At 41.3% G+C, this 24,489-nt stretch overlaps 1 long non-coding RNA gene across 2 annotated transcripts in view; it reads right to left on the minus strand.

Annotated features, from left to right (window-relative positions):
• Positions 1-24,489, minus strand: part of LOC118685725 (uncharacterized) — a 76,954-nt gene that overhangs the window by 46,262 nt on the left and 6,203 nt on the right. The window contains exon 4 of one of the 2 annotated variants that reach the window (XR_008508297.1): positions 21,675-21,780. The exons of the other annotated variant lie outside the window; for it this stretch is intronic. This is a non-coding gene — a long non-coding RNA (uncharacterized LOC118685725). The remainder of the gene's footprint in view (positions 1-21,674; positions 21,781-24,489) is intronic. 2 annotated transcript variants of the gene reach the window in all.

The following is a 24,489-nucleotide window of genomic DNA, read 5'->3' on the forward strand; positions in this document are numbered from 1 at the left end:
TTTGGACAGATGCTAGAGTGTTATGCTGGGCTGATAACTGCATCTCTTGGATCCAACCCTGTGCTGGGATGACTCATGCCTTTTACTAATTTATAGGAGCAGTCTTCCTTGAAATCCCAATGTAAATATTATCGGCCCGTTCTCTGTGAGTGACTACGGCCTTGAAGTCAACAAAAGTAATGGGCACTCGGTGTGGCATAACGAGCCACCAACATATTCCTTTTAAGCCTTGGATGAATTTTGGGCTGTTTTGCTTTGATTTAATTTTTTTTTTCCCCAGGGGTTGTATGAACACAAGGACCACATAGCCTGAAGAGGAGCAAAGGGCAGTCCTCAAAGCGACACAAAAAGGCTGAACCTTAGTTTTGTAAAGAGGGAGGCTGAAGCTGGATCACAAGCCAGATGGTTTGGACTCATGTCATTCTCTAACTTTAAATCAAGGTTCATTTACTGCGTGTGTTTCCTTTAGAAAACAGTCCCCAAACAGGATGGTGTCCTGTTCACACCTGTCAGGAGTGAGGAAATGAGGGTTTTAAAAGTCAGGCAGAGCTCAGTACGCTGACTTTTCTATTTTGTCTGAAGAGATGTTTGCAAGTGTTTCTGTCTTGCTAGCTTGTATTGTTTTTTATGTCCCCGTGATTACCCTGTGTAAGCAAGGGTGTTCATGTACTGACATGCCAAACAAAAATATCAGAGAGCTGATCGTAATTTCTAAAGGCATTGGGCCTGAGTGTGAAGACACGGTTCATATCTTCTCTCACTGACATACAGTGCTTTAGCTGAGCACAAAACCAGATTTCCTAATTGTGTAAGCAAAGCCATTTTCTCAGTCTGTTTCAACCACCTTTTCTTGTAGATCAGTGAGCGCTGCTGTCCCCAGTTTGACATCCCCACTCAAGCTCACAGTTCTGCAGGACAGGATGGGACAACTCACCTAGTCATGGCCCTCTCCACTGATTCTAAAAGGAAGGCAAATGACAAGCTCAGACCATATGCCAGATCTTTAGGTAATTAAAAATAGATGAGAAGATCCCCCAAACTGCAACTGATGAGCAGTGAGCTGTCAGCAATATGAAGCTGAGATATAAAATCTGAAAGTCCCACATCCCATCACTATCATTAATATCACAAACTGTGACAAATCTGTATGTGCTGTCAGTAGTTTTATAAGGTAAACAGGAATCTCTTTTCCCCCATGTCTTGTAAGACAGCCATTTCAGCCAGATCCCCTTCCTCAGATACTCCAGGCAAGTATACTCTGACCACAAGCTTGCCTTTAGAAAGGCTCTACTCTTCCACAACCTGTGTTAAGGCTACTTCAGACTTTTGATTGATTTTAATTCTATTTTTTTTCCCAGCATGTTCTGAGCTGCAGTGGGGCTGGCACCAGCTCCAGAAGTCAAAATGTTAAAGGACTGAAATAGGTTGGGAAGGACTGACTCATGGCAAAGGGAAGAAGAATGAAACTGGGATGCAAAGCACCTTCAGACCACTTGCTACTCAACAGCATCTCTGCTGGGTTTGCTTCTCTTCTGAAAACTAGCCATGTGCTGGAGGACATTCCCCTAGGAACTGCCTGGTCCTGACAGGCTAACTATCCCAGCATGTGCATAGCAATTTAAGGCAGAAGCTCTAAGATCCTGGATTCAGTCTGATTCAGGCTGAATAGCTCTCTTCTCATGGTGCAAGTGCAGCCTTGGTCTGTGGTAACTCACAGCTACTCACCTGAATCTGGCTGCAGTTTGTTGATAGATAAAGTACTTGTAGTCTATATACAGAATGTGTGATTTGCACAAGAAATAGAAAGAGTTTTTCCCTGTATAAAAACCCCACCCAATTTAAAGGTTTTGTCATGACCAAAATCACAGTTAGATTATTACTGCCATCTGAAAGTAGGTTTTGAGGAAGAAATACTATGCATCTGTCTTTAGGAAGTGTTGCTGAAGCTCCTGCTTTGGGAAACTTTCTGACGCACACGATTACGGCCCTCTTATATTTACCATGCTCCTTCTCTACAAAAACTCCCAACAAACAAACCTCAGCAAAGAAACCCCTGCTCAAACAGCATTTTGAAACAATGCCTCAAGGTTTCAGTAACCCTGTTGATCTCATGTGGATTGTACCCTGGTGTTTGAGGGGGACCATGTGCTGTGAAGGTGCCCCAGGGCAGACAGAGGTAACAGCCGAGGTGCATAGTCTTGTGTTACATATCTATCTAGCTGACATGTTTGTATGTCAAAGCTGCCATGACTTCTGAAAATCAGTTTATTATTCCCTTTGAAAGTGCATTTGCCTGTCATCAGGACCTGCGTGCTGATCAAAATTTCAAAGTCACCAGATGTCTCACAATCCCCACTAATGATGAATGGGACAAATGAATACACATTGAAAAACCTGAACTACTGTCCCTGGTTTTTTTTGGATGTGCTGTTCACACATAATTCTCCCTAAAGGTAGTATGGACTTGTGAAAGCTCAGCTTCCACAAAAGCAATGGGTGAAGAAGGTGGTAAGATGAGAGTCTGTACTGGAAGGGGGGAGGCAGGAAATGCAGAAGATGAGAAGGACTGCCATGCTGGGGAATATACCATGATGCATGTAATTGATTGGGCCTTGATTTAAAAAGAAATCTGTTTTCAAAGAAAACAATGAGATTTTTATGTTTTGACTGACCAAAGCCTTGATGCTTTTCCACAGCATGAGAGCAGCATCCTTCCTTAGAAAGACATCAGCAGTCCCAAGTGGCTATTTCTGCTTTTGTAGTGAGAGAGAAAATGGTAAGAGACGAAAGAAAATGAAGTGCCTCTGACAAGGAAACAATGTGCCAGAAGCAAACTCCTTTAAATACAGAAAGGCAAAAGGACAGAACTTGATTCATTCTCCATCTGTTTTGTGTTTGTTTGTTGGGGCTTTTTACCATCCAATATTTTACCTGGTATTTATTTCTTTTTCCTTTTGAAATATTGTGCTTTACAGTAAGAAATCATAAAACTGTAGAGGTTAGAGATGCAAGAAGCCTATTAGATCATCTGCTCCACTGCTCTTGGCCAGCAGAGAATTGCTCCCTATGGTACATTTTCTAATGTTTTGTCCAGCCTTGTAAAAATCCTGAGTGACCAGGCTTCCACCAGGTCCCCCAGCAGCTTTTCTACAGCTGAGTACATCTTGAAAGATTTTCCTGCTACTCAGCCTATGGTTTCATGTTGCTAGTTTCACCCCATTTGGCACTTCTGATTTTATGTAGTAGTCCAAAGTATTACCTCGCCTTTGGCACTCCTGTCTTCTGAATCTATACCTGCTTAGCATGGAGTCACAGAAAAACAGGGCTGAAAGGACCTTTATTGTTCATACACACAGAGCTTTTAAATCTTCTTTGTAAGGCTATCTGTCTCGATTCCTGGTATTTTTTATTGTTTTCTCTCCTTTTACCAATTTGTCCATGCACAGCAACTCCCGCAACTGGGTGTATTATTCCAGATGCATTTGCATTAAAATGATGTAGAAAATAGATCTCTATTGCCTTTGATTCAAATATCAAGGGAACTTCACCCTTAAATTGCATCAGCATTTTTGCAGCCAAACTGTAATATGCACTTATGATCAATTGGCCACTCACTCTCATTGCAAAGTGTTTCAGTATTCCTGCAAGCAGTTTGCCATTGACTACAAGTGTTTTGGAGGATTTTGCCTCAGGTATATTTTCATGCTTACAAGTGGAATCTCATCTTGTTATTTTCTCATGTAATGTCCCCAGACTCAGTAGGTCACTCTGTGTTATTTCCATATTCTGATTCACCTTTCAAGTCCTCCCAGGCCAGGGTCGTCTGTGAGAGCCCTTTGTGTACAGCTCATATTTCCTATATTATTTATAAGGACACTAAATCACAGTGTTTCTGACACAAACAATGTCATTGTGTTTTTGGTTTTTTTTTACTAGATGACTTTAATGTGTTGCCTAGTGCTTTCTCCCTTCCCTATGTGTCTTTTGCTTTCCAGTTCAGATTCTTCTTTCTCCTGGAGCTGTGACACTGCCCTTTGTACCTATTTTCTCTTTTGCCTATTATGCTTTTTTTCAGAGAATTTGTTGTTGTTGTTGTTGTTGCTGCCTTTCATGTTTTCTGAGCATATTATTTACAGCTGTATTTCAGTAAAATAGAATTAGAAGCAATGTTCTGGATCACTTAATCCAGATCTCAATTATTTCAGAGAGCAATGACATGAAATCCCTTTAAAATATTAATTGAGTTTCAGTTTGATGAAACTGTAAAACCAATTAAGTTTTCTGAGCCTTCTTTTTCTACTGCACAGCCATTCTCCAGCTATGCTACTTGGGGAGTTAAAATCCTTCTTCAGAATTCCAGGCTGAATTTGTTTATGACCAGATTTTATCTCTTGTCCAGGTGACAATGTAGTCATGGAGCTTCATTAGCTCTTGTTCCTCTCTATTTCTTTCCCTTTCCCACCTTCAGTACATTTATGGGTGGAAATCAGATTCTGTCTCAGCATTTGCTCTCTGAGTTTATACATGCCAAATTCTGCCATAAGTGGACTGATAAAAGGCGGTGTAAAAACAGCTGGATTAAAGATACCAAACTTGTAGGAAGTGGTATAAATCTTTTTGGGAAAACATCATGTTGTTGTAACTTTAAGCACTGAATTTATGGTTTATTACCATATATATATATATATATATATATATATATATATATATATATATATATATATATATATATATATATGTAACTTCTTTTAGACTTCACTTTTGTAGCTGTTTCCATTCTCTGGATGTTCCTAGCAGTTCTTCATTTGCCTGGTGTAGTTTTAAGCTACCTCCTGAAACATGAATAATTACAGTTGGTGCAAAAGTCCAGATTAAGTCTTCAAAACATTTGTGTTCAGGTATCAAGTGGAAATAGCTCCACTGGCCTATTTACCTATGGAAATGTCATAGCTATGGTCAACTGACAGTAGCAAACTTCAACTCACAGCTGGGTTATTTTTAAGTGGATAAACTCGTATGTTGTGGTATTGCACGTCTTTCTGTTTCTATTCATCTAGCCCATGAGTTAACACAGCCCCTCCACTCCTTTGGAAGTCTGACCCAGTCCTCATTCCTAGGGTAATGCCTCCCAACTTCTAATATTCCCTTCTGCTGCTCCTGATTTACTGAATTTCCTGTTTTCCCCGGTGCTTGTATTATTATGAAGTTCAGTGCCTTTGTACAGCACCAGTTCATGACCATATCAAATTCAGAAAGCTTCTTTCACAAGGGGTCCCAGACTTCCTTTGTGTCTGTAAGTCCATTGGTCATAAGCAACAGTGTCTTGGGTCTACCTGGTAAAGGGCAACTTTTAGGGTTTCTGCATGCATTTTTTTGGACTCTAAAATGATCTTTTTCTTCCTAAAGCTTCTATTCACCCTGTCTACACAGTTATCATGTCCAAGGCTGGTCGTGCAACGTGACAGTGTCACTTCCCAATTGTACCATAGGACCAATTGTGTTATGACCCTATTACAAAATAGTAGTCAATCTCCTATTATACATCTGTGATGTTTAAAAATGTCATTTGATTATTTAATACAATCAGATATTTTTGTGTCCTCTCCCAATAATTTGTTGCTTTTAGCGCAATTTTACAAGGTGGGTTTGTAAAATAAAAATTCGTTTGTAAGCAGTATAAAATTCCATATAAAACAAAGTGCTGTTTTCCCTTTAAAGTATGTCATAGAACCAGCTACATTACTTGTTTGATAAACTGTTGTACAGCAAGGAAAAATGTTAATATTGATAAACAGTTAATAATTTGTACCCATTTTAGCAGATGTCCATGAGGACTGGACAGGAAAAAACCTAGCAGTACCATTTTCTATAATATAACCATGACAATTTCAACAAATTCCAGTCTGAACACCAAAAGTAGCTCTGGTATCAGACTATCCTCTTTTGAGCTATCCTGTTTTTTGGAATTAAACATCAATGTTTCTAGTTTTAAAGGCATTGCATTCCTTTGAATTGTTTATTTGTGTATTCTATTTTATATTGTAACAACATTTATAAATAAAAATAAAAATAAAATAAAATAAAATAAAATAAAATAAAATAAAATAAAATAAAATAAAATAAAATAAAATAAAATAAAAATTAAGTATCATTGCTGAAATGTATTTTGAGCAGCTTAAATCTTCAAAAAGTTTTTGTGAAGAATTCTGAAGCATAAGGGTTTCATGGTGAAAACTTACAGGAAGACCTTGAAAATTTACATTAATCAGAATTTCTTTTCTCTGCACAGCTTCAATCTCAACATAAAAATGCTCAAAAATTCAGAACAACCTACTGTTGCTGGTAAACCTGGGTTGGTTTCGTACTGAGGACTTGAAGATCTAGAAAATAATATTGAAGATTTTTCCGCCTGTCTGTCTAGACAGATGCAGTTTTTCTGCCCAAGGATTTCTATAGATTATGCAGACACACACCCCATCCTGCAGGTGGTTCTCTACAGAGATGAGATGTTTCTTTTCCTAAGATGAGCTGTCAACATGTTTATCTGTAATAGCATCAGTAACAAGCTCAGAAAGAAGAATGAGTAAAACTTGTCTGGTGTCAGGAATAGGCATTGTACAGCCTAATTCCCGGCTGCGATTCCAACTGCCTCTTTTGCAAGAAAGTTGCCTTTGTCTTCATTTTCACCTATACCTCATCAATTCATGCATCAGGTTCTAGAAATTATTACAGTTTTTAATATCTAGCCCCCAAGTGTTTCTGTGGAGAAAACTATTTGTTGAAAGCCTTAATGATGGAAAGAAATCTACACAACTGATGTAAGATGCTTTTGAGCCACCTAACAAAACCAGTGAGGTTAAAAAACAGAAAGAAATTACAATTGGACTTAAGAAGCAATTCCTTTGAGTTCTCACCTTTTCTTTGCCTGAAAAACAAGTAAGAAATATTAAGTACATATAAGTACCTAGCTCTCCTTTAAACAAAAGCTGTGAGAAAAGCTTTTAAAATGTCTTTATTCCCTGTTTTCTTCTCTTTTACTTTTTTTGCCTCTCTTCTAATGTGCTCTGTGGTGTCACAAAAAAAAAAAAAAAACAAAAAAAAAAAACAAAAACCAAACAAGCTTCTGGTCCTTTTATCTTTTGTTCTATTTCACCATGACATCAAGTTACAGTGAACTAATTTGATCATTCTCATTTAACAGTGACATCTGTAAACATCAAAACCCTAGTGTTATTGTTACTAGGTGTTTTTGTTTTTTTACATCAGAACAGAATCTTGCCTCTGTACATTGGGGGTCCACCCTGATCAACCAGAGGATACCCACCAGGACAGCCATTAGCTGGGGGCATCATTTTGTGTCACTAACCTCTTCCTAGGATGTCAGTGCCCACCACTGTGGTCAAGAGCAAACCAAGGCAAATCCCATCATCTTTCTCTGCATCTGTTTCCCCTTCCAGCCTTTCCCTTCTTTATCCTGCATCCCCATTCCAGCAGGGGGCATCTTATATGGTTTGTTTGTGTTTTGGCTGTGCTGGTGGGCTCTGAGCTCAGTTGGGCTCATGGACCTCTAATGACCTGACTAGATGTTCCCAGCTCCTCAGATGCTTTTTTCCCCTCTTGAAAACTGAAGGGAAAAAAAAATCAGTGAAAGGAATTGGCTGGAATCTGTGCTTTGACTTTCCTCTCCTCCTCCCTGCTGGATAGATATCTCTCTTGGACAGAAGCAGGCTCTGAGTAATGGGGACCATAGTTCAGATGATTTGTAAATGTCTTGAAGTGACAAGTTTGACTTATATCTCAAGTTCTTCTTGTTCTTTCCCTCACACAGCTGCTCTGTGCCTGCAGACTAGCAAGGCCTCCTAAGCTCATCTTGCAGCACCAAAACCAGCCCACACAGATAAGGTCTTCAACACTTGCCTGATCCAGGTCACTGCACAAATACATGCCAGCCTGCCAGGCTCATTTGTTATTTTGGAAATGACCCGCCATGGTTTCTGCACCACTAATTGGCCATGATCCATTTCCTGTTTTATGCATTCATCTTTTTCTTCTGCTGCCTGGTCAAAGTGATGCCAAGTGCATCATTTACTGCACAGTACATTGAACTGGGACTAATGTGAAGAGTATTAGACAGAGATTTGGATTAGGTTTGAGATCAGGATCTCTTTGTGATAATCTCTGCAATTGTTCTTACCAAATCATCTTACTGCCTACAGTGATGACACTTCTGGAATGAAATGCAGGAAGAAAATATATACAACTCCAGGCAACAGAGTTCCATCAGAGATGGCTTTGGCCCAAGGACTTATGCAAAACACATTTGTAATGTTGCAAATTTGTATTTTTCCTTTCTGCTTCAAGGAGGAAAAAAGCAACAGTTGATACTGCCATGAAGCTGCAAGCCTGAAAGATGGAGGAGTGGAAATTTCAATGTTTTTAACAATGCTAATCCAAGCCTATGGACCTGTGAACCATATTTGCAATCAAATGCTAGTGAAATACATTACAGTAGGCTGAATATTGTAAGTCCAACACAGAAAAATTCCTGCTAAAATCAATGGGAATTTCTTCTGAATCAGGTTTATGGGATTGGTTACTGCTTGAAAAACTACTGTTCTTCATCTCAAAAGACCCTCCCTGATGGGCTCCTCTTCTTTACCTGCTGCACTTCTTTACATCCATGAGATCACTGTGCTACCTGGATGGTGACATGCTGTGTGTATGACTGAGAGAGACTGGGACTCAACAGTGGAGCTGTAAAGCCTGGTTGGGCTCCTGTGACTGCACAAGTAAGAGGCTGTGCATGTGCCTGAGCTTGGCCTGCACAGCACATGGCCTGCACATCACCCCCATTTCCAGACCTGCAACTCCATTGTCAGCCTCTGATGATAATACAGGCATCTCAGATAGAAACTGCTGCCTCTAATTTTAAAAGTAATTCTGGGTCTGACTTCAGGTTTATTCTGAGATAAAAGTAGAAATGCTCAAACATTTTGTCCTGTACTTACTTTGCCTGTCCAATCAAACAGAAATTATTACTGTATATTTGTATGGCTGCCTCAGAAGCCAAAATCCTTATTAACTCACTTTGTTGCTAAATTAAGGAAGCAAATCTATCAAACAGCCTTTTATACTCTCCAGGTCCAGCATGTCTCTAGTTTAACAAGAAAAAAAAGGAACAAGAGGGTAGATAATATTCTAATGGTTAAAGCAACTATGCTTTGCTCAAGTGGCTTTTAGGCCTGAGCATATGCATTTGACATACTCATTTTCTTAAACTGTTTATCTTCATGGATCTCTCCTCTGTGGCTGACATGTGTGTATTGGAATCAGTTCTGTCTTATCATCATTGCCATGGTTACCTTATCATCATTATTGTATGTATGTGTTGCTATATTACTATTGCAGATGTCTTACCAAAATTCCCTAAAGCAAAATGATCCCAGAACTTACACTGTACACATCCCTAACTACTAAGCATTGATATCTTTTATAATCTGTTTCCCAGCTAAAACAAAGATGGCCTAAACTTCTCTGCTGAAATAAAGCCGTTTGCCCTTTTTGGGTGGAAAACAAATTACTCCATGCGTCATCTTCAGCATACGCCAATTCCTTACATCAAATGCAAAAAAAACCCCAAAAAACAAACAAACCCTTCTACTTAAGTGAGCTTCTCAGCAGCCTGATTTGCCTTTATTTCCCCTTCTACATTGCTAAAAATCACAGGATTATTGATATCTGCAGCAGGAAAGGCATGTCAGCAGCTGAAATGAGGGTATCATGAGATAGCAAACACAGAGATCATTTTAGCAGGGTAGGACACATCTCAAAGCCCAAGACAGAGAAAAGTTTGAGTTTGGGATGAAAAAAATCTTTGCTGGGGGCACCATGCTACAGCGCCACAAAAATTATCCTATGAAGACAGGCTGAGAGAGTTGGAATTGTTCAGCCTGGAAAAGAGAAGCCTCCAGGGAGATCTTACTGTGGCCTTTCAGTACTTAAAAGGAGCTTATAAGAAAGATAGGGAAAGACTTTACAGTAGGGCCTGCAGCAATAGGACAAGGAGTAATGTTTTTAAACAAAAAGAGGGCAGATTCAGACTAGGAATCTGCAGGAAGAAATTTTTTATGATGAAGACAGTGAAACACTGGGACAGGTTGACCAGAGAGGCTGTAGATGCCTCATCCCTGGAAACACTTAGGTACAGGCAGGATGGAGCTCTGAGCAACCTGATGTAGTTGAAGACATTCCCTCCTTATTGCATGGGGGGTTGGACTAGATGACCTTTAAAGGTGCCTTCTGACCCAAACCCTTCTATGAATCAATGATTCTATGCAGTCCTTCAGAACAGAATTGGGAAAGCCCAGAAGGTAATACCCGGGTTTAATCCAAATTATGTATTAACTTCTAATGGACAAATGAATGTAGAACTCTTATTCTAAAGTGTGACTGTAACTTAGCTTAGCATTAACTACTAGATTTACCATCCCATTTATCTTTATTATAAGAACAAATTGTTACGACATGCACAGGCAGAGGCTTTGAATATGTTATGATAATGAATGCCATTATGAAGTTAGAGTACAGTGGTGTGAAGAAAGTGATTCACCACTGGCAAAATACAAACAAATAAATTTATTGGATGATACATTGCCTAGATGCATGACTCTAGGTTTATAAACAAGGGGTTATATATTTTTCCACAACTATAATCTAATATTACCAAACTGGAGAATACCAAATACAGGTAAGATATCTATAATAATTCCAACAATAAGAGAAATGAAATCTTAAAGAAATACAAGTAAATAGCAGAACCTCTAATAAGAGAGGACATGATAGTACTAATTTAGCAGTGAAATTTTTCTTCTGAAGCTAAGGATGACTGGCAATTTGTAAGTGCAGCTAACTGACCATCTTCTAAAGTGGAAGTGGAAACTGGGAAAAAGGTCATCGTGATACACCAAATATAGAGATCATCATAATTTTTAACCAAAGGCAAATAAAACAACATTTGTCTTGTCATGTGTTCAGATTGCATGTCACTACCCAGGCCTTACAGTGATCCCATCATCCCTATAACTGCAGTTATGGGGCATGGAAAGAACTACTATTATGTGGTAAAATTGTCATAGCACTGCAGGTATATTGCTCTATCCTCTGCTGACATCCAGGAAGTTTTCTCTGAATGTTTATTACAGCCATTGCAGCTTTGCGATACCTCAGAGGTTCTGATCTGCTAGGAAGGCCCAGCTGAATGACTGCTAACTTGGGAATATCTTGGCATTGGAAGAAGGTTATCATTTCAGGATTGCAGAGGCAGCAGGGCTCTTGCTGCCAGCCAGTCTCTCCTGGAGCATCACTGAGGGGCTGAGGGTGGAGGAGTAGAATTCTCCCTGATATAGAGACAGCCCTTTAGCTCTAAAAAATTAAATTCCTTAGGCAGCAGTCATTTTCTGTCTTTACCATCCGTCTGGGAAATGAGGATTGTGTTCATTATACCAAACAACTTTCCAGGGTCCATGCTCTCTAGAAAACTGGCATTGACGTTCAGGCTGGGTTGCCCCTTCCCTGTAGCAGAAGCTGGAACGAGATGCTTTTGTTTCTCCAGGATTCACTGGAGTGAGTCCAGAAGAGGGACACGAAGATGCTTCTCAGATGCACTTCAGTATGTCAAAGTCTCTTGTGTAGTGGAGAGCCCAGACCTGAACCTAGCACTGCAGACATCTCACCAGGGCTACACAGAGAGATGAAGGATTGCCTTCCTCATCATGCTGGCAGTGTTCTTTGCAATGGGACTACTGTGCACATCCCCCTCCTTTTCCAGCCAAGCTGAAGCATCCACAAGACAAACTGGTGACTAACACGCAGCCTATCCTCGGTTGTTTAGCAAAACATAGTTTGTCACCTGAATTGAAGAGCTCTGGTGAATCCCACAACAAAATAATTGAGTTAAACGCAAATTACTTCATCATTTATGACGTTTCAACAATGCCTGTGCTCTTATAAACTAATTGAAATTTAAAAAAACCTGGCTTTCCTTGGGTGCTATGGGGCTTTTCTGCTTTGCACCGTCTGCATGCAGGGTCTTGTGTGATTACTCAGCCCCTGCACATGTGGGGAAGCTTTATGAGCTTTGAGATCAGCTCCAGATGGCAGCTCGGTGCTCTCTTCTTCCCAACACCCATGGGATGCCTGGCTAGCAGGATGTGGATGCAGCCCAAGGCAGCACAGGGCAGAAGAGGAGAAGCAGGTTTCTCAGCAGGGCTGTGGGCAGAGCTGGCTGTGACAGACCCTCAGGGATGGGCTAGCAGAGAGGCATGAAGTTCTTACAAAAGGTCAACTGCCCCATGCCTGAAAATTACTCGAGAGGTCTTGCTTATTCTGCAAGCCTCAAGAGGGCTTGTTAATTACTGTGTTTATTATGGTAAGATGCTCTAGGATAGCTTGGTGTGAAATGAGCTCATTTGTTAAAAGTGACCTTAAAATATGAAATGCAGAGCCTGGTTCTCATCTTGGCACCTTCTCCAATCAATAACATCAGGCAGACATGAGAGGCCATCTCAGAATTGCAATGTGCTGCATCAGCATCAATGAGGGGGAAATTAGTCTGAGGTTCACAAACATTTGGGACTTGTTTTTTAATCACCTTTGTCTTCATAAAATAATTCATTATACTTTTATTTGGCTTATCTCCACTTGGTCCTTCCAGGAGTATGTATTCCATGAAAAGGAAGGAATGGAAATTTACCTAAAGTGCTGCAGGGAATCTAGAATTATGGCTGTTCATTTGCGTAGGAAAAAAAAAAATGTTGCTCATCTCTATTAAAAGATATGAAGAGAAAAATAATTTTGCAGACTTGGGTTTCACTTTAAAGAACAACTTTTTTGGCTGAAAACAGCTGATTTTTCACATGAATCATCAGCCAAGGCTGATGTTTCATGGTTCTGCTGTGCCTGTACCACCGAGCCCTGAAGGCTCACAGAGGTTGAACCCATGGCTGCAGCTCCTCAAGATGGCCAGCCTTGGCAGCAGCTTAGCATGGCATGTTGGAGCTGTGTTCCCTTCAGGTCTTACTTTCTCATTAAAAATTTAGGTAGCTCTATTTTGCTCCATCTTAAACAAGGCAGTGACCCTGAGTTTTCTGGCAAATCTCCAGATGTGGTCTTCTGTAGGAAAAATTTTGGGTCATTCTTGTATTCATTAAAAATAAAGGAGAAAACCCCTTATCACCAAGGATAGTGGCATTTATCAGCTCCATTTTGCTTAGCTTAGCTGAATTACTGTCAGCCAAATAGGCAAACTTGAAAGATACATTTTTCCCATCTCCTTTGAAAGTCCTGTGTCATTAGAAATGCCTAAAAATTGCAGGTAGAAATTGGCTCTCCACTTTGACCCCTTAGCTTTACAGAAGTTCTTATTATATTGTTTTGACTGTTGCCTTTTCTAACATGGCCATATATATCCAGAGCTTTGTGTTCAGACAAATGGTCTTTCTACACTATTGCCTATTTATCCTTATTAACTTATTATTGAATTTAAGTTTCCGGTTTTTGCTTTCACTTTTCTAACTTCCAGCAAAAGATGTTCCTAAAACTATGGATGACATACAGGAACTGCTGGCAAAGCGACAAAATAGCCAGAGGGAGGAGGGAATGCTTAGGGCAACTTCTACCCTGGTTGGTTAAGCAGAACTTCCATTGACATCCTGAAACAGATGAGGTCCTGATAAAAACAGTCATGATTGACTGTTGTGCTATCTGGCTGCATTCTAGACTTTTAAATGAATTTGAAAGCAGCCAGGCATCTAATCTTTTTCAAAGGAACAGCCGAGAGATAAAAGAATTTTGCTATGCAGTTTTGGGGCTAACAGTGTGCAGTGAACAAAATCCTGATCAAGCATGGTGTAATACCCATACTTGACATTTCTGTAGAAGGTATGGAAGATGTGTGGGATGGACTGGCCTATGGAAGTATCCATTTCTGCCTGGTAGCAAAGTATCCTATGGAAGTATCCATTTCTGCCAGGAAAACTAGGATAGAACTGGCACTTGTCTTTTCATGGGCAAATCTGGGAGCACTGGATCCCAGCACAAGTTTAATTTTTGGTAAGAGAAAGAAGCACAGTTCAAAGTTGTTTGCTTTTGATAGAAACATCCAGGTATTTGAGGTGCTCCTAAATCAGTGCTTGAGATCAGTAGTATTTTGTGGCAATCACGGCCAGGAGTTGGACATGCAGGTGAGGAATAGGAGAATTCTGTACCAGTTTGATCACTTGGTGTCATTGAGCTGGGAGTGAGACTGAATTTTGTGAACTCCACAGTGCTTCAGCTGCTCTACACCTGTCTTACTCACCTCACAGCTTGTGTCACTCCCTCTGCACAAGGTACTGAGTTTCTGCTACCATGTGCCAAGTCTCCTTTTCTTCATACTGAGTCAATGAGGGGCTAAGGATGCAAATAAAGAGAATAAGATACTTTTTCCTTTGTCCTCTGAATGCCTAATCCAGAGGTGATTGATAGCAGTGGAGGAAGTAGCTGCATCAGACCTTGATTTGAGAGTGACTCTGCTGAAGAGCAGGGGAGCTGTACATCTGTGTGGGATACACATCTATGGCACCAAAAGAATAAGTCCCATCATCTGTCACCTTGGACTCCATGGATATGGTTTTTCTTCCAGTAAAATGTTAAATTCTCCAGGTAAGAAAAATCCTTTCACCATATCTTTGCATATAAAACCATTTGTTAAAGGATTCATTTTAAAGCCTGAGAGAACTATTATTCTCTGACCTCTTATTTTGAAGAGAATACACAAGGTAGATTAAAGTGTTATTATTGCTTGATCAAACAATGTACTTGAATGTTTGTTGGGAAAAAGGTATTCCAAAATACAGAAAAGTGTCTTTTCATAACAGTGTCAGACCTCTTGATGAATTACAGAATGTAACCCAACTGTGATTCCTCTTGCTCAAACCATGAATTGTGTTTGCATACATTGTGTAGGCTTAATATTTCCCCGTCATATAGGCATGTGGAAAAAAAAAATGAGCCAAAATGAAATAAAACAAGCAAAGAAGACACATTTGTACTGCCTATGAGAGCAATCAGGACCACAATTATCTAGTGCAATTCTCTTTGGATACCTAAACCTAAAAGATAAATTTGTTTTTTGAATAAAAGTGGTTTGTGCTTATGAAAACAAAACATGCCCTTGTATGTGTCAGAAGACTAAATAGAGAGAGAGCAGAAAATGTACAGAATGGAGTGAAAGAGGGCACCCCTGTGCATGACATTCTCTTCAGCAGATTCACTAAGGTTTCCTGGCCACCGCCAGCCAAGCTCCAATGGGATTTGCCTTATTTGACTGACAGGTCTGCAAATTAGCAAAGGTTAATTGTACACTGGAGCTGAGCACCCATGGGTCACAGTATGAAGAGAAGAAAAGCCCCTCCAGAGGCTGGTTTATGCATTCCAAGGTAGGAGTGTAAAAGAACTGAAAGGATCAGAGTCAATGTTACCCCACCGATCACTACAAAAAGTCTGCAATATGGACAGGAGATGTTTCCCCACTTTAAAGCCAGTTGTTTGAGGCATCCCAACCCCTTTAAGCCATATCCTTAGCATGGAAAGCCAAAGAGCTCAAGTCAGATTTCAAAGGACTTGGTATATGAATAATAGGGAATTTGGAGCTAAAGCATGATTAAGAGCCCTAGGTGGGGCTGCAATGTGGGGGTAACTTCAGACAGATTTTATTACCTTGCTAGCTGGACATATCCTTGGTTAATTCCTGCAGCTTGTATTTGTGCTTTACTGTGCCTTTTATCAGTATGCGATTGGATATTTCTTTGAAGCAACTTTTTTATTTAGGCACCAAGAACACAGGAAGCATTTTCCTCTAGCAAAATTTGAAACCTCTTTTTTTCAGCCAGAATACTGCCCAAAGAGGTTGCCTGACTTGTAGCCTTGGCCCCAGGCCATGCAGCAGTTTGCTCCACCCGCTATTTCTAGACTATAACTTCTTAAAGGATTTCTTGTCATCTTTTTATCTCTGACTCACAGCTCCAAAGTAGGCTCTCAAATATTTGCATTAAAACCCCCACGCTATGTGTCCTGATCTTCACATGAGCCCATAACTACTGCTGAGTAAAGGAAGACTCACTCAACACCTCCTCATGGAAAACTGCTGCTTTTTCCAGTGGTTTCAGTAAGGTTTTGGAGTTAGGTATGCTCCCTAGAAACCACTCAAACTTACTCATGACAGTAAAATACCAAATTCTTTTCTGAACCTTACAGACTTCTTGGTGTCAGCAAAGTTTCAGCATGTGTAAGAGTTTTGTGTAACGAACCATGCTAGCATGTAATATTAATTTTGTGGCCCTTCAACCTCTTTCATCCAACCCTTCCTTTGTTTGCCATACTTACCTGTCCTGTGATGCTTAAACATAGAAAGAAATCTCCTTAGGTCAGGGACCTGTCAATCAGTTAAAGTCTCTAAAGTGCAACACACTTTAACAGGTCTGTATTAATAATGAATCACATTTGCTTTCTAGATGTGCAAACACTTACTGGGGCTTTCTCTCCTGTGTGTCAGAGGGGGTAGGGACTCACTGTATCCAATGAGCAAAAAGCCACTACTAAGATGGCAATGTCAGCTGCTGTAGCCCAGCTGGGACAGGAAGGACAAGACCAACCTCCTGTCAACTAGCAGCAAACTTTTGATCATAAAGGTCCCTCCACAGCTTCAGGCAAACCAAGGCAATAAAATGGGCATAGAGCCCAGCATGTCCAGTTTTACTGTGGTGGTACTTAGAGACTCAAGTTTCACTACATCAAAGGGAAGTCAGACAGTTATCAGCATGGATGTTTTTCTTGAGGTAAGACAACCCCTATTCCTTCTCCTTTCCTTGTAGAATTTAAAAAACTCAGGCAAGAGCTCACTTCAAAGACAGGTAGGTGAGGAAACAGAGGGAATATTGACTTTTAAAGTAACTTCTTACCTCTATAGGATTAAGGAAGTTGGGTAGGTAGTCACCTTGTTTTTCTCATAATTTTCCTCTTCTCCTGAGCACTGAATGTTTTTCTCCTTGTTTCATCTCCTATCCCAACATACAATCCATCAGTCTCCTCAGAGGATAGTCCCCTGACATGGCAAACGCAGGGGGAAGGAAGAGACCAAGTCAAATCTGCCCCATGGGCCTCCCTGCAAGATGATTTGAGGTAGCCTTGCCCTTCCTCTTTATCACCGTGCCCCAGTGCCCTCCCAGCTCCAGTGCAAGCGATGGACAGGTGGTCAAGACACAGTCAGACCAGGGTAGGGTCCCCAGCAAACAGGGCTGAGAGGATTCATGTTTCCACCATGAAGGAAAAGCATAAGGGATACATGGCTCAACGTGGTTACATCTGGGAAATGTACTCTGATGGCAGCAATAGTTTTCCATTGGTTCCATCATTAAGAACCACAGCAGACTCCTGCTCTGCTCATTGTGTTTGTTGGCATTTCCATTTCTGTTGCATTGTGAGACTACCTTGTCTATTCATGTTTAAGACACAGCCAGTGCCTGTCTTGCCAGTTACCCATTCTCTATAACACATTCTGCTTTTAGTTTAGCTCAAGTGATTTGTATTTTATGATAACCCCATAATTTTTTGAATATAGCAGCTATCTTCTCTTTAAGTCACATTTTTCTGCCTGCTATGAGTCAGTCTCCCACCATCCCAGAGTGCTGACTTGGGTAGCCCAGGTGGGTAGCCCAGGCGGGTAGCTGTTCCTGTGGGTGGACAAAATTTCCAAAAGGAATGAGGCAGGCAGGCACTTGCAATGAGTCCACTATGACCTTTGGACATCCCAACTTTGAGCATTGTAATTCCTCCAGCCATCAGCTATCTTCAGAGGCCTGACATCCTGCCTACTGCCACTGTCCTCCTGTCTCTCCTCATGCTGCTGGCCATACAGCATGGGGGCTGCTGGAAGCAGCAATTTCAGGAAAATTGAAGAAGTCACCATGTGATTTTAGTCAGACATTAGATGCTGCCTGGTTGCAGCTCAGCACATTCTCACCTGCATTTCAGCAATGTCACATCTCCTTTTGCATTGGCCACCATTGTGTATAATTTCTACAGTGTGTACAAGAACATGCTGTGAGCAGGAGATAAACTCTTTGTCCACACATGTGTTTGCTATAGCTTTAGGAATCACCCCACTGTGTACTAACAAGAGATTTAAAAAATGAACATCACATATAAAGATGTGAAAACTGCCATCTGATCCAGAAAGGATCCCTGCTCTTTCAGCCCCTGAAACAGCCTGAAAATTGACTGACCTTGCACTGGTGGATGTTTGTTATGGATGTTTGTTAACAAACAGAGGCTTTGCTGGCCCAGGGAGGGAAGGGAGCTCCTGAGTATTGTTTCTCAGCCTGAAGATCAATGTCTGTCTTCACATTCCAGGGGTACAAACCCAGTACTGTTAGTAGCTGCACCTCAGCTGATGGTAGCTCTCTCACAAAACGCTCTTGGTAATATTTTTCATACTATTTTCCTTCTCATACATCCCAAGAGCATATTTGCCTTGCCTTAATTATGGCTTTTCATTAACTACTCATCTTTATTTCTTCATGACTGATTGCCCCAGGTTCTTTCCCTGTACTACTCTTGTCCATGCATGGATTACCTGTTTTGTATTTGCATCTGTAATTCTCTTAACTGTGCTGAGCCTATACTTGTCATATTTCATTCTTTCCTGACAGCCCCTCTAATTCATCCAGGTCATTGCACTAGATCCTAGATTATTAATTACTGTCCCAGAGTGTTGGGTCATCCCTGTACTTATATTTCTTCCACTGCTTTCTGTATGTTTCTCTTAAAAATCTTAAGAAACACCAGGACTCTGTGAAGCCCAGCCCTTGGGCAGGAATGGGGATGGGGAAGGCAGAGGCAGTAAGTGATTTTAAGAGACAAGAGATTCAATCAGACATTAAGGTTAGTGAAATCACTTTCACAGAGGTAGGATAGAGGCATTTCACAAGAGATACAGCAAGCTAAATGTGCAAGGGGTGGTAAAGGTGCTCATCAGCACTGCTCTGACCCTTCCATGAAAATATACTTCATTGACTTGACAAGAGCAAAAATGCCAAAAAAGCTTCCAGTTGTCAAAGGTAGGTCTGGTCAGCCTTGGGGCTGCGCAGTGCCAGCAGGTCCCAAACCACAGAGCCAGGGATGTGTCTTGGTGGTGTGATCAGCCCTGTTCCTCTGGGGTGGGCTCACCCCACAGCATAAGTGGAGGGTGGGACAGAGCAGTGCTGCTGTGGGAGAGGAGAGGCTGGGCCAGGCAGGGGCAGCTCACAGAGAAATGCTCTCAGCCTGCCTGATGTTCAGCCACAGCCCCCACTCTGTACTTAGCCCTGCTACAGTCGTTGCAGGCAGCTGTCGCTGCTGCTCTCTCCTTTGCTTAATATCCCTCTTTGGCTTTTATGTGAAGCTGAACTGACCACCCAAGGCCTTCTGACTCTGCCCTTTGCTGTGAGCAGCTCTTTTACTGTGTAACGCACTTTCTTGCATAAATTTTCTGTAAGGGTCATGCAAGAGCAACCACAAGAGTGACCCAGGAAAACATGGTTTATGAATTTGAGGGATGATATGGAGAAAATTGCAGTCAGTTGGCACAACTTAGGAAGGTGATTAGAGAAAAAAAACCCCTATAGTGCAAAAAGATTAAGATAGAGAAGAAGCAGAAAAGCAGGAGACACACTACTGTCCTCAGAGCATTCTGAGTGCACACACCCCCTTGTCCAGTTGTTTAAGCTATCAGTTTTATTGTGCCCTCAGACCCTCCCATCCTGGGGGCATCAGCTGGGAACTGAATTAGTGTAAAAGAGCTGAGAATATTTCTTCAGCCGGATCAGGTCTTCTCTGACCTAAGCATTGACACCAAACCCAAGCAAAAGCAACCAACAAACAGAACACAAAGGTATCAAGAGGTGTGAAGAGGTTTCCTAAAGCCATCTGCATCCACTCTCCCAAAGCTTGATGGAGCCAGCCTGGAGCTTGCCTTACCTTGCTCAGGATTGCACAGAACTGGCATGTCAGAAGTGTTGAGGTTTCCTGTCACCCCGGGCATTGCTGCGGAGGTCACATATCAGTAATGCACTGGAAATGGGGTCTGAGTGCTGCCTCTGCTTGTGCAGACTGCACTTTTGGGGATGGTGGGGAATGGTGCTGAATAAACAGCACGACCTTACACCGGGCAGGGCAGTGAATGCCTGATGTGGGGGGGGGGGACACAGGTTAGTGCTACAAAAGGGAGCAGTTTGCTGTGCATTGAATGGTCTTTGGTGCTGGAGTGCACAACACCTGATTGGAACCTTCCTCAGGGCAGTGGTGGATGAACTTACCTGACGGCTCCACTGAGTGTCCAAAAAAAATCAGAGCCTCTTTCCCTTGTTTCCATTGTTCATACTATTCTGTGACAGTACCTGAAAGGCTGAGCCAGGTGGTGCTGTATGGCCTGGCACAAACACTGAGTCAGGGACATTTGTCACTTTGAGGAGCTGATGCAAGAGCCACCACGTTGGTCATCACTGGGTCTGCTGTCTCTGCAGAGGAACCAGAGCCAAAACTCTGATTCATCTTCTGAGCTATACGTGAATGCTCAGCTTCAAACGCATGCTTGACTCTTACACAAACCATCTGAGAGAAATCAGGCTGTGAAATTTTCCCTGTCCTCCACTTCGCAAGAAGAAACGTTCTGGTTATTTGGGTCTCCATAACTAGAAATAGACCTGTTCTTTCCTCATTGATGGAGAGAGGGAGAGACAAGACAGACCTATTTGCTGCCTAGTAAACTTCATATTCAACCCTTTCCTTTCACACTGATAAAGGAACTGTACATGAATGCTCCTGCCTCTCTATGAAGGATGTGGTTAGGTCCTTGTCTGCCTTACTAAATGTCTGACTTTCCTGTCTCTTGGAACATAGCAAGATACTCCTGTGGACCATGGAGACCATCCCCCATCTCATCTTTTAAGATCAGGTCCTCCTGCAGGCAGCAGCAAGAACACTTCCCCATCCTGTGGACTACCTGGTGTCCCTGGGACCATCACTCTGCTCTGCTCCTAGTCACTTCTCCAGGGCAGCCCCTGGACAGTGTAAAACATTGCACTGCCCTCTCTGCTGGGATCACTGGCTGGCACCAGGGCTGTGGTACTGGGGTGCATCTATGTCTCCACAGAGCTTTGTCTCATTCATTCACCTGATACTGGAGCTGCACATACTGATCTAAGGTGCAGGGCTGACTTCCTTTGGCAAGTTCATGTCCTCACCCTATGCCTCAGTTTACCCTTCCATTACATGGGGTGATCACACCTGCTTGCCTGCAGGCTGGCAAATGTTATCTCTCAGGCTTCAGATGGGAGATATTGAAAATGTCAGCTCTAATAATTTATATGTCACAAGTTGAAAACACAGTTTCAACTGTACTTACCAGAAAAAAGTGGTATTTGAGAAATCAGGAAGAGCTGGCCATCCCTGCTGCATTGCTGTGCTCCTTCCCTTCCCATTGCAGTAATGCAACTGAAGGTAAAACTTGGCAAGGGGAATTTAATAGTGAATTAAAGTGTAGGAGGCAAGGGAAAGAGGCTGATGTTGCAGCACAGCTAATATGCAATAGCCAGACCTACCTGGGCTGGTGGATGATTAGTTGTCAGGATTACATGTGGCAGCGGAATGGCTTGTTTTGAAGTGGAATTATTGAACTGATTATGGGCAAGTTCTTGTATCTACATCCTGCAAATAAATAGTGCAAATAATGAGCAGCAAACAAGGCAAGACACAAACCAAGCCAGGAGAACAAGGAGACAAATTATTATCTGTCAGAGAGAGACACAAATTGAAAAAAGGGAGTCATTAAGAAAAGGAGATAAATCTGGGGAGGGGGAAGAGTGACAAGGAAGAAAGACAGTGTTGCTGTAAAATGGGAAGCACTCATTTTTTAATGGTACATATCCCCAATGAATATCATGAAGATACCTGTCTGCTTTGCTATATATGAGACTGTATGTGTCATGCCATGACACTGCTGTATGCACCTTTCCTGGTCTGTGTGTGCTGCTGCAAGCCTGGTGCATCCCTGTGAGTGATGAACTACTTTCATCAGTTTGCACTAAATGTTGAGAATTAGTTGAGCTATAAGCCATATTTCATGTTAGGTTACAGGGGAAAACAGTAGGAGATAGGATTTATGCTCTCTGTATAAATGAACTTCATAAGCTTTTCTTCGCAGGGGAAAAAGAAATTGTGTCTGATAAAGTTCTGCACTAAAAAAAAAAAATTTAAAAAATAATATTTCTAAAGTGGGAAAAAAACAACTTTTGTTATCACTGGTGATTAATTGAATTGATGTGTAACTGTTGTTCCAGAGCAGTGGAGATTGGAAACAGTGACAGACTATGCCCTAGTGGTCCCAATTCTGCTATTACCTGAAATTACAGTCCAAAGCAGACTGACTAGGGTCCCCCACAAATTCATAAAAATTCAAGAGCCACTCTCACCAGTCTACTTTTGATAAATTCTTCTTGATTCAGTAACCTTTCTTAATGGAATTTCTCTCTCTCTTCCTCTCTTTTCTTTTACCTTTTTTTTTTTTTCCACTTCGGTCCACACATTTATTATTATCCCTCCCACTCTCCTCCGTGGGAGTGCAGACCTCTGACTAAACATCCATGTTGTAATCTGTACAGGAATTTACTGATGGTGCATGACAGAAGGGACTTAAAGAAAATTATGCATTTCTCAGGTCTACCCTAGGGCACACAAATCAAAGTCTCCCCTGAACACTATATAGTAAAACTGAAAGTAGCTACACTTTATATGGAAATTAGATGATCCTAGGATATAACACAACTAAACAAATATCAAAACACAGTGACAATGAAGGTGGAAACTACTTTTTCTTTAGTGAGGATATAAACCTCTATTTTGTTTTATTTGTCTTAAAATATGCCTTTTTCTTCAAGGATGAGAAAAAATCCCACTAGGAATATGCATTTACTGGACAGGCTCTAAAACTCGTGATTCTTTTTTCATTTTCATTTTGCTTTTAGACCACTTTTATTTTTTACTGCCTTAGAAAAGGTATTTAGAATAGTTCATACAGTAACAAATACCTGATCTCCTATGGACTAAATCAGAAAGGGAAGGGCTTAATCAGGGGGCAGGGAGTAATATCTCATGGCACTTTTAGGTCAAGGGACCATATCTAATTTTGCTTTCTTTTTCTCTAGGTTCTTGCTTGTTTTATAACAAAACCAAAACATAAAGTGTAGCAATGTGATATCTTGTACATAAAGCCTGCTGTTTTCCCTCACATTGGCTCCTTCCTGGGGGATGAGCCATTAACAGCAGAGCCCCTCCAGCTGCTGTTGTTGATGGCTGTGCAAAGGCAGCTGCCACATGCAGGCTCATTGCAGCTGGGACATAGATCGTGCAACATCTGGGTTTGTGTCACTTCCCTCCAGGGCTTCCGCACACCTTTCATATTCCATTTTTTTAATGAAATAGGGAGTGGGAGCTGGAGAGATCCATGTATGATTTATGCACTGGAACAGGGCAATGAGGGACAGAGACTGTTCAGTGCCAAAACCAAACAGAAAAGCAGAATAGATAAAAGGAAGATTATGTTTATTCCACTAGTAGTCCTGGATCAGCATTTGAAGAATTAACTTTCTGCATTCTTTTGTGTTGTCATTTTATAGCACGAAAAATCAGCTCATTTCAAGGCAGCATAAGATAAAAAGGAGATGACAAAGTTCAGCAACCCTTGGGGCTCTGTTTTGATGAGCTGATAGATTAACCCAAGTGTTTTCCCACTTCCATGGGTGTGTAGGATCAGATTGCATCTTGCTGCACATCTTGACAGCAAGTCATCTCATCCATGAAGGCAGCATGACACCAAAATAGAAGCAGGAAAGAAGAAGTAGCCAGAACACAGAGCATGATAGCTGAGCAGATATCAGTTCATGCTCCTATTCTGTGACAGCCTTTCTACCTATAAATTTATTCGTTTTTCCATGCCACATTTACATATTCATAAACTCAAGATGAAACTAGTTTTCTGTCTCACAGGTCCACTATGAAAGGTAAATGATATTAAATATTGCAACCTACTTTACTGCTGTAATACCAAAGTCTATTTAAGATATTATTACCAGAAAGGAGAGATATTTTACAGACAGTTTCCCTTTGTCTCAGAGGAGACCAGACGGTGATGTCAGACTTCCAAAGGCCAACATGACACTGGAAGAAAACATTTATGCTCTCCTCCAAAATATGTAGAGGCCTTGAAAAGTGGAAATCCACTGAGGGCACAACTGGAACAAGTAATTCACTGGGACATCATTATCTATCTGCCTGCTACTTGCATATGGCATGGAAATATATTTCCACGTGATGCAGGTGAGCGTCTCCCTGCTGGGGAGCTGAAGGCAAGGGATTATC

The sequence above is a fragment of the Molothrus ater genome, chromosome 3 (genome assembly GCF_012460135.2).
Source record: "Molothrus ater isolate BHLD 08-10-18 breed brown headed cowbird chromosome 3, BPBGC_Mater_1.1, whole genome shotgun sequence".
Lineage (NCBI taxonomy): Eukaryota > Metazoa > Chordata > Aves > Passeriformes > Icteridae > Molothrus > Molothrus ater.